An 8,557-nucleotide genomic window follows, 5' to 3' on the forward strand; every position below is an offset into this window, starting at 1 on the left:
CCAGCATCTGCAGGTTTTCTCTTGTTTGTGACCTTTCATATATCTTTTGTTGCAGTTTGGGCAATTTGCTCTTTGCGGGGGTGGGGGGTTTGTTTTCTTTGAACGGTGGTTCTTGTTTCATCACTGTCTGTGAGGAAGAAGAATCTCAAAGTTGTATACTGCATACATACACTACTTTGATAACAAGTGTACTTTGAAACCTTTGAATGTAGAAAGACTTCATCTGGACTGGGTTCCAGCATCGATCCCATATGAAGCAAGCTCTTTGGTCACTGTGAACCTTAAATGCAATCCATTACTCCCAAAAGACAATCCACAAACATTTAACAATAGAGTACTTCCGACCCCAAACTGTCAACTTCTCAAATGCCTCTACACAACCAAACTTGCTTTACAAAGAGAATACCGGCCGCAAAACCTCCAACTCTTATTGGCTGAAAATATTTCGCTTTCCATTACGTAGAGCGATCCCCCTCTTCTGATTGCTCCGGGCTGCTGTCCATCACACCAGCCGCCTTCCCCTCCCCCTCCCGATGATGGCATTGTTAGACCCACGGCCCTGCTTTTGCAGAATGCACACTTCCAAATAGCTGGTTAGGAAGAGAGACTCTGTCATGATAATAAATGCAGCGTTGCGCACGGATGGCATTAATGAAATCGCGACCATTAAAGAAAGTTTAATGAGTACCGATTCAAAATGTTCTTTTCCCAACGTCCTGCTCGCCGTCTGTGCTGCTGAACGACGGATGCACACTGCCATCTGATGGCCTTACATGCAGCTCCGAGAAGAGTTTCTTGTGTATTTATTTCCGCAACACTATCGCCCTCTTGTCGCAGTAAAGTTTGTAGCTACTATGCGAAAATATAATCGTGGTTACAGCTGAATCCATAAGGACCGTGAAATCCAGGAACAGAACTAGGTTATTCAGGCTATTGAGTTTACTCCGCCATTCCGTCACCCATTCTCCCCGTAATCCTTACTGATCAAAAACCTATTAACCTCCGCTTTAAATATACTCAGGGCCGTCTGTACCAATAAATTCCACAGATTCACCATCCTTTGGCTAAAAAAATCCTCATCATCTTTGTTCTGAAAGGTCGTCCTTCCATTAACAGGCTGTGCCCTCTAGCACTCCCCCACGATAGGAATCGTCCTCTCATAGGGGCAGAATTGGGCCATTCGGCCCCTCAAGCTTGCTTCACCATTGCATAGTGGCTAAATTATTATCCCTCTCTATCCCATTCTCCTGCCTTCTCGCTGTAACCTTTGACACCCTAACTAATCAAGCATCTATCAACCTCTACTTTAAATATACCCAATTACATGGGTTCCTCCCACTTCCTTCAGACAAAAGGTGTAGCCATGGGTAGTTGCATGGGTCCTAGATATGCCTGCCTTTTTGTCAGCTATGTGGAACAATCTATGTCTGAAGCCTACACTGGTGTCACTCCCCACTTTTCCTACGTCGACTGCATTGGTGCTGCTTCCTGCACCCATGCAGAACTAGTCAACTTCATCAACTTTGCCTCCAACTTCCACCCTGCCCTCAAATTTACCCGGCCTATTTCCAACACCTCCCTCCCCTTTCTCGGTCTGTTTCTATCGCTGGAGACAGCTTATCCACTGATGTCATTACAAATTCACTGGCTCTCACAGCTACCTCTTCCCACCCTGTTACTTGTAAAAATGCCATCCCCTTCTCTCAATTTCTCCATCTCTGCCACATCTGCTCTCAGGAGTTGTCCTCTTTCTTCAAAGAAAGGGGCTTCCCTTCCTCCACCATCAATGCTGCCCTCAACCACATCTCTTTCATTTTGCACAAGTCTGCCTTCACCCCATCTTCCCACCACCCCACGCAGGGATAGGGTTCCTCTTGTCCTTGCCTACCACCCCACCAGCCTCCACATCCAGCACATAATTCTCCGTAGCTTCCACCATCTCCAAAGGGATCCCACCACCAAGAACAGCTTTCACTCCTCCCGCCCCCCCCCCCCATTTTCTGCTTTCCACAGGGATTGCTCCCTACACGACTCCCTCGTCCATTGGTCCATCCCCGCCGACTCGCTCCTGGCACTTACCCTTGCAAGTGGATCAAGTGCTACACCTGCCCCTACACCTCCTCCCTCACTACCATTCAGGGCCCCAAACAATCCTCCAGGTGAGGCGACACTGTGAGTCTGTTGGGATCAACTACTGTGTCCAGTGCTCCCAGTGTGTATCAGTGAGACCTGACGTAGATTGGGAGACCGTTTTGCTGAGCACCTATTCTCCCTCCACCAGAAAAAGCAGGATCTCCCAGTGGTCACCAATTTTAATTCCACTTCCCATTCCCACTCCAACATCAATCCATGGCCTCTACTGCCGCGATGATGCCACACTCGAGTTGGAGGAGCAACACCTTATATTTCATCTGGGTAGCCTCCAACTTGATGGCATGAACTCGAACTTCCAGTAATACCCCTCCCCCTTCGCTATTTCCCATCCCCTTTTCCCTCTCTCACTTTATCTCCTCACCTGCCCATCATCTCCCTCTGGTCCTCCTCTCCCTTTTTCTTTCATCCATGGCCTTCTGTCCATTCCTATTAGATTCCTACTTTTCTAGCCCTGTATCTCTTTCACCAATCAATTTCCCAACTCTTTACTTCACCGCTCCCCCCCCAAGGTTTCACCTATCACATTGTGCTGTTCCCTCCCCTCTCCCACCCTCTAACTCTCACTCTTCATCTTTTTTTCTCCAGTCCTGCTGAAGGGTCTCAGCCCGAAGTGTTGACTATATTCCTTTCCATAGACACAAACACGAGGAAATCTGCAGATGCTGGAATTTCAAGCAACACACATAACAGTTGCTGGTGAATACAACAGGCCAGGCAGCACCTATAGGAAGAGGTATAGTCAACGTTTCAGGCCGAGACCCTTCGTCAGGACTAACTGAAAGAAGAGACAGTAAGAGGTTTGAAAGTGGGAGGGGGAGGGAGAGATCCGAAATGATAGGAGAAGACAGGAGGGGGAGGGATGGAGCCAAGAGCTGGAAAGTTGATTGGCAAAAGGGATATGAGGGGATCATAGGATGGGAGGCCTAGGGAGAAAGAAAGGGAGGGGGGGAAGCCCAGAGGATGGGCAAGGGGTATAGTGAGGGGGACAGAGGGAGAAAAAGGAGAGAGAAAAAAAATTAATAAATAAATAAATAAATAACGGATGGGGTACGAAGGGGAGGTGGGGCATTAATGGAAGTTAGAGAAGTCAATGTTCATGCCATCAGGTTGGAGGCTACCCAGACGGAATATAAGGTGTTGTTCCTCCAACCTGAGTGTGGCTTCATCCTTACAGTAGAGGAGGCCGTGGATAGACATATCAAAATGGGAATGGAACATGGAATTAAAATGTGTGGCCACTGGGAGATCCTGCTTTCTCTGGTGGACAGACCGTAGGTGTTCAGCGAAATGGTCTCCCAGTCTGCGTCGGGTCTTGCCAATATATAGAAGGCCGCATCTGGAGCACCGGATACAGTATATCACCCCAGTCAACTCACAGGTGAAGTGTCGCCTCACCTGGAAGGACTGTCTGGGGCCCTGAATGGTGGTGACGATGGAAGTGTAAGGGCATGTGTAGCACTTGTTCCGCTTACAAGGATAAGTGCTGGGAGGGAGATCGGTGGGAAGGGATGGGGGGACAAATGGATAAGGGAGTCACCTAGGGAGTGATCCCTGTGGAAAGTGGGGGGGGGGAGGGAATGATGTGGTTAGTGGTGGGATCCCATTGGAGGTGGCGGAAGTTACAGAGAATTATATGTTGGACCCAGAGGCTGGTGGGGTGGTAAGTAAGGACAAGGGGAACCCTATTCCTAGTGGGATGGCGGGAGGATGGGGTGAGAGCAGATGTGCATGAAATGAGAGAGATGTGTTTGAGAGCAGAGTTGATGGTGGAGGAAGGGAAGCCTCCACCTTCTGATGTCTACCATAAGCTTACAGACTCTCACAGCTACCTGGACTATTCCCCTTCTCACCCTGTCTCTTGCAAAAATGCCATCCCCTTTTCGCGATTCCTCCGTCTCCGCCGCATCTGCTCTCAGAATGAGGCTTTTCATTCCAGGATGAAGGAGATGTCCTCCTTTTTTAAAGAAAGGGGCTTCAATGCCATATTCAAGTTTGATGACAACACAACTTTTGTAGGCTGAATCAAAGGTGGTGGTGAATTGGCATATAGGAGGGAGATTGAAAATCTGGCTGAGTGGTTCTAGAACAACACCCTAATGCCAGCAAGATGAAGAAGTTGATTATTGGCTTCAGGAGAAGGAAACCAGTGGTGCACGAGCCAGTTCTCATTGGAGGATCAGAGGTAGAGAAGGTCAGCAACCTTAACTTCCTCAGTGTTATCATTTCAGAGGATCTGTCCTGGGCCCAGTACATGTGCAATTATGAAGAAAATACGGCAGTGCTTCTACTTCCTTAGGAGTTTGCAAATATTCGGTATGACATGACAAACTTTGACAAACTTCAACAGATGTGTAGAACCGGCTGCACCACGGCTTGGCATGGAAACACCAATGCACTTGAATGTAAAACCCTACATGATGAGTCAGTCCATCATGGGTAAAGCCTTCCCCACCACTGAGCACATCTACATGAAATATTGCTGCAGGACGGAAGTATCCTGCATTGATCATATGGATAGCCAGAGTTTATTTCCCGGGCTGAAATGGCTAACACAAGGGGTCATCGTTTTAAGGTGCTTGGAAGCAGGTACAGAGGGGGTAACAGGGTTAAGTTTTGGTGGATGCGTGGAATGCACTGCTGGCAACAGTGATGGGGGCGGATACAATAGGGTCTTTTAAGAGACTCTTAGATAAGCACATGGGGCTTAGGAAAATAGAGAACTATTTGGTGGGGTAATTCTAGGCAGTTTCTAGAGTAGGTTGCATGGTTGGCACAACATTGTGGGCCAAAGGGCCTGCAATCTTCTATCCCTCATCAGGGACCCCCAACACCCAGACCATGCTCTCATCTCACTGCTACCATCAAGAACGTGGTGCAGGAGCCTCAGGACTCACATCATCAGATTCAGGAAAAGTCATTACCCCTCAGCCATCAGAATCTTGAACCAAAGGGGGATAACTTCACTCAACTTCACTTGAAATGTTCCCACAATCTATAGGTTCACTTTGAAGGACTATTCATCTCATGTTCTCAATATTTATTCTTTATTTATTTATTATTATTCTTTCTTTGTTTTTGTGCTTGTAGTTTATTGTCTTTTGCATACTGGTTGAACACCCAAATTGGTGCAGTCTTTCATTGATTATATTATGGTTATTATTATATTGTGGATTTTTTGAGTGTGCCTGCAAGAAAATTAATCTCAAGATTCTATGTAGTACATATATATATACTTTGATAATAAACTTACTTTGAACTATGCTAGGGTGGAATAGTGGGTGTTAAGAGTTACATTAAAAACAGAACTTGAAAGGTTATCTTTAATTTTACTTTCACTTTTCTTTACTAGAAAGATCCACATTTATTGCTGATCGCTAATTGTCCTCGAACTTAATTGTTTGTCAACTCATTACAGAGGAGGTATTAAAGTTAACTACATTGCTACACCTATAAACTAGGATGCGTAGGAGAGATTGTCTTCTCTAAAACCAGATACAGTTATACAACATCCTGGAAGTTTCAAGGACATGATTACTGACAGTACATTTCCATAAGACCATAAGACAAAGGAGAAGTTGGCCATTCGGCCCATCGAGTCTGCTCCACCATCTTATCATGAGCTGATCCATTCTCCCATTTAGTCCCACTCCCCCGCCTTCTCATCATAACCTTTGATGCCCTGCCTACTCAGATACCTATCAATCTCTGCCTTAAATACACCCAATGACTTGGCCTCCACTGCTGCCTGTGGCAACAAATTCCATAGATTCACCACCCTCTGACTAAAAAAATTTCTTCACATTTCTGTTCTGAATGGGCGCCCTTCAATCCTTAAGTCATGCCCTCTTGTACTAGACTCCCCCATCATGGGAAACAACTTTGCCACATCCACTCTGTCCATGCCTTTCAGCATCCAAAATGTTTCTAAACTCATTCTTCTAAACTCCAAGGAATACAGTCCAAAAGTGGACAAACGTTCCTCATATGTTAACCCTCTCATTTGAGGAACGTTTCTCCGTTTCCATTCCAGATTTAATTAATGAATTAAATGGAGATAATTTAATCCATATCTTCAGATCATTAATTTAGCCTCAGGATTAATAGTCCAATAAATGGGGGAACGGGATTGACGGGAATAACCTGAAAATCTGTACACAGTAGACTTCATAACACAACAGGTCTCCTTCCATGCAGTGATATGAAAATAAGAACTCTAAAAATAATTAAATGACATTGCTAATATCCTTTGGTTCATCTTCTTCTCAGTATGCTTACACAACAGCAAAATGAAACCCTGTGCACTATTCACCTGTTGCAACTCTGATTATAATTTCAACCCACCATCAGTCCAGTTTACATCAAATACCACTAAACTTTGCAGTTGGAGAATGCTATTGCCAGGAAACATTCACCTCCTCATCTTAATTGATTATTTGTTAGTTCAATTTTGGAGTCCGAGGGGGTCCTCATTGGGTTTAGACTACAAGACACAGGTGCAGAATTAGGCCATTCAGCCCATCAAGTTTCCTCCACTATTGCTAATTTATTCTCCCTCAGAATCCCATTCTCCTGCCTTCTCCCTGTAACCTTTGACACCCTAACTAATCAAGAATCTATCAACCTCTAAATATGCCCAATGATTTGACCTCCACATCTGTCTGTGGCAGAGTCACCACCTCTGGGTAAGGAAATTCCTCTTCATCTCTGTCCTGAAGGGATGTCCTTGCACTCTGAGCCTGTTCCCACTGGTCCTAGATTCCCCACCAATGGAAACGTCCTCTCCACATTATTCTACCTGGACCTTCCAGTATTTGATAGGTTTCAATGTGATCCCGGATGTTAAGACATGTTGCTGATTTCATACACAATACCCACACCACACCTCCCAGCTCTGTTTGTGGTGCAGCATTTAGTACAAACCTATAAAGAAAAAGTGCCTATTGGAGTAGAATGTTCTCCTAATTAAATGGAATCAATTAATATGGCTGACTTGACATCAATGTTTTCCTCTACAATTCTCACTTTCAGACAACGTTGGGTCTGCAGAAATAGCAATTGATATTTCTAATACTGAGTAACAATTAAAAGAAAATAAATGGAACTATTCCACAGTTTATACAACCACAAAAAAGTCACGAGATTATAATATTTGACCCTTAACAACTATGTTTTTATTTCAGTCTCAATTTCTATCACATTTCCAAAGTCATGGACCAGGACAAGAATTGTTCATCTTCAAAATGCTTTTAGTTCCATTTTGATTTGTATTTGTTTTTCTTGTCTTCAGTGTAAATTGAAGAAAAGTATTTTTAACTAACAAAGGCTCTGCAAGATGAGTTTGGTGACCAAGATTCAACAAAATGTAATGTCACTTCCACTAAGATACAGTCAAATTGGCTGATGGACAAATGTCAGCTAAGATAGGGATAGCAGGAGAGTATGAAAAAGTAATTTTAAAAGTTCTCGAGTGAAAGCTTACTTGCTAGCCTAATTCTCTATGGCACACTGTTAACGAATGAAGTTGCAGCACAGTTCACTATTAGAAGTCATTCAAAAACATTTTTTTATTGAGATACAGCGCGGAATGGGCAGATGGGGCTCGTTAGCCATGGTTGGCAGCTCATCTAGGAGAAGCAAAACTCTGATCTCAAACTTCCACTGCCTTGTGGCTATACCCACTCATGGGGAAGGCTTCAGGAGTAAACCCTGAGGAAAAATCTGGAGCTGGAGCCCTATATTAACGTCATCGCTGACTGGCAACTCCTGTGACGCCACTGGTACCAAACTGTATCGGTCTTTGTCGTTCCTTTGGGTTCATCATCTGCATGGAGAAGGGGAGCTTGCTACATTGGCAACATATCATACTGTCCTGGGCTTGCGTATCTCGACAGCTAGGTACTACTAATACTATACTGCCCAGCAACTCTCTGACTTAATAACCAATTTGCAATAACCAATAACCATTTTGGACTAAGGGAGGTAACCAGAGCACCCTGAGGAAATCCACATGGTCACTGGGGAACTTGTTACAGGCAGCAGTGGAAATTGAACCCGGGTCCCCTGTACTGTAAAGCGTTGTGCTAACCACTACACTACCATGGTGCTCTGCATCAGAGCAGAGTATGCCATTCAATACATACAAAATATGTATAAATAGCTAAAATGAATTATATCAACCTGAAATGTTAGCTTTATTTCTCTCTTCTCCATTGCTGACTGACTACCTCCAGCGTTTCCAGCTTTTATTTCAGATTTCCAGCATCTGCATTATTATATTTTTGTGATAACATTTTATCCATTTTGCTTTACAGAACACACAGCTCTGATCATCAAACATTTAGAAGTTTCTGCTGACATACCAAATCGGCAAATCTATTATTGAAACTAAGTGACATTAAACTGC

The 8,557-nt window shown here is 44.4% G+C and overlaps 1 protein-coding gene across 3 annotated transcripts in view; it reads right to left on the reverse strand.

Annotated features, from left to right (window-relative positions):
• LOC140200037 (cohesin subunit SA-2-like) overlaps positions 1–772 on the reverse strand; it is a 153,328-nt gene extending 152,556 nt beyond the window's left edge. For 2 of the 3 annotated variants that reach the window (XM_072262691.1, XM_072262689.1), the window contains exon 1: positions 689–772. The gene's annotated coding sequence lies outside the window, so the exon portion shown is untranslated. Of the gene's footprint in view, positions 1–200; positions 262–688 lie in introns of those variants that run through there. The other variant, XM_072262690.1, reaches the window with a different exon arrangement.
• Positions 773–8,557: the final 7,785 nt, after the last annotated feature.

Source organism: Mobula birostris, chromosome 7 (genome assembly GCF_030028105.1).
Source record: "Mobula birostris isolate sMobBir1 chromosome 7, sMobBir1.hap1, whole genome shotgun sequence".
Lineage (NCBI taxonomy): Eukaryota > Metazoa > Chordata > Chondrichthyes > Myliobatiformes > Myliobatidae > Mobula > Mobula birostris.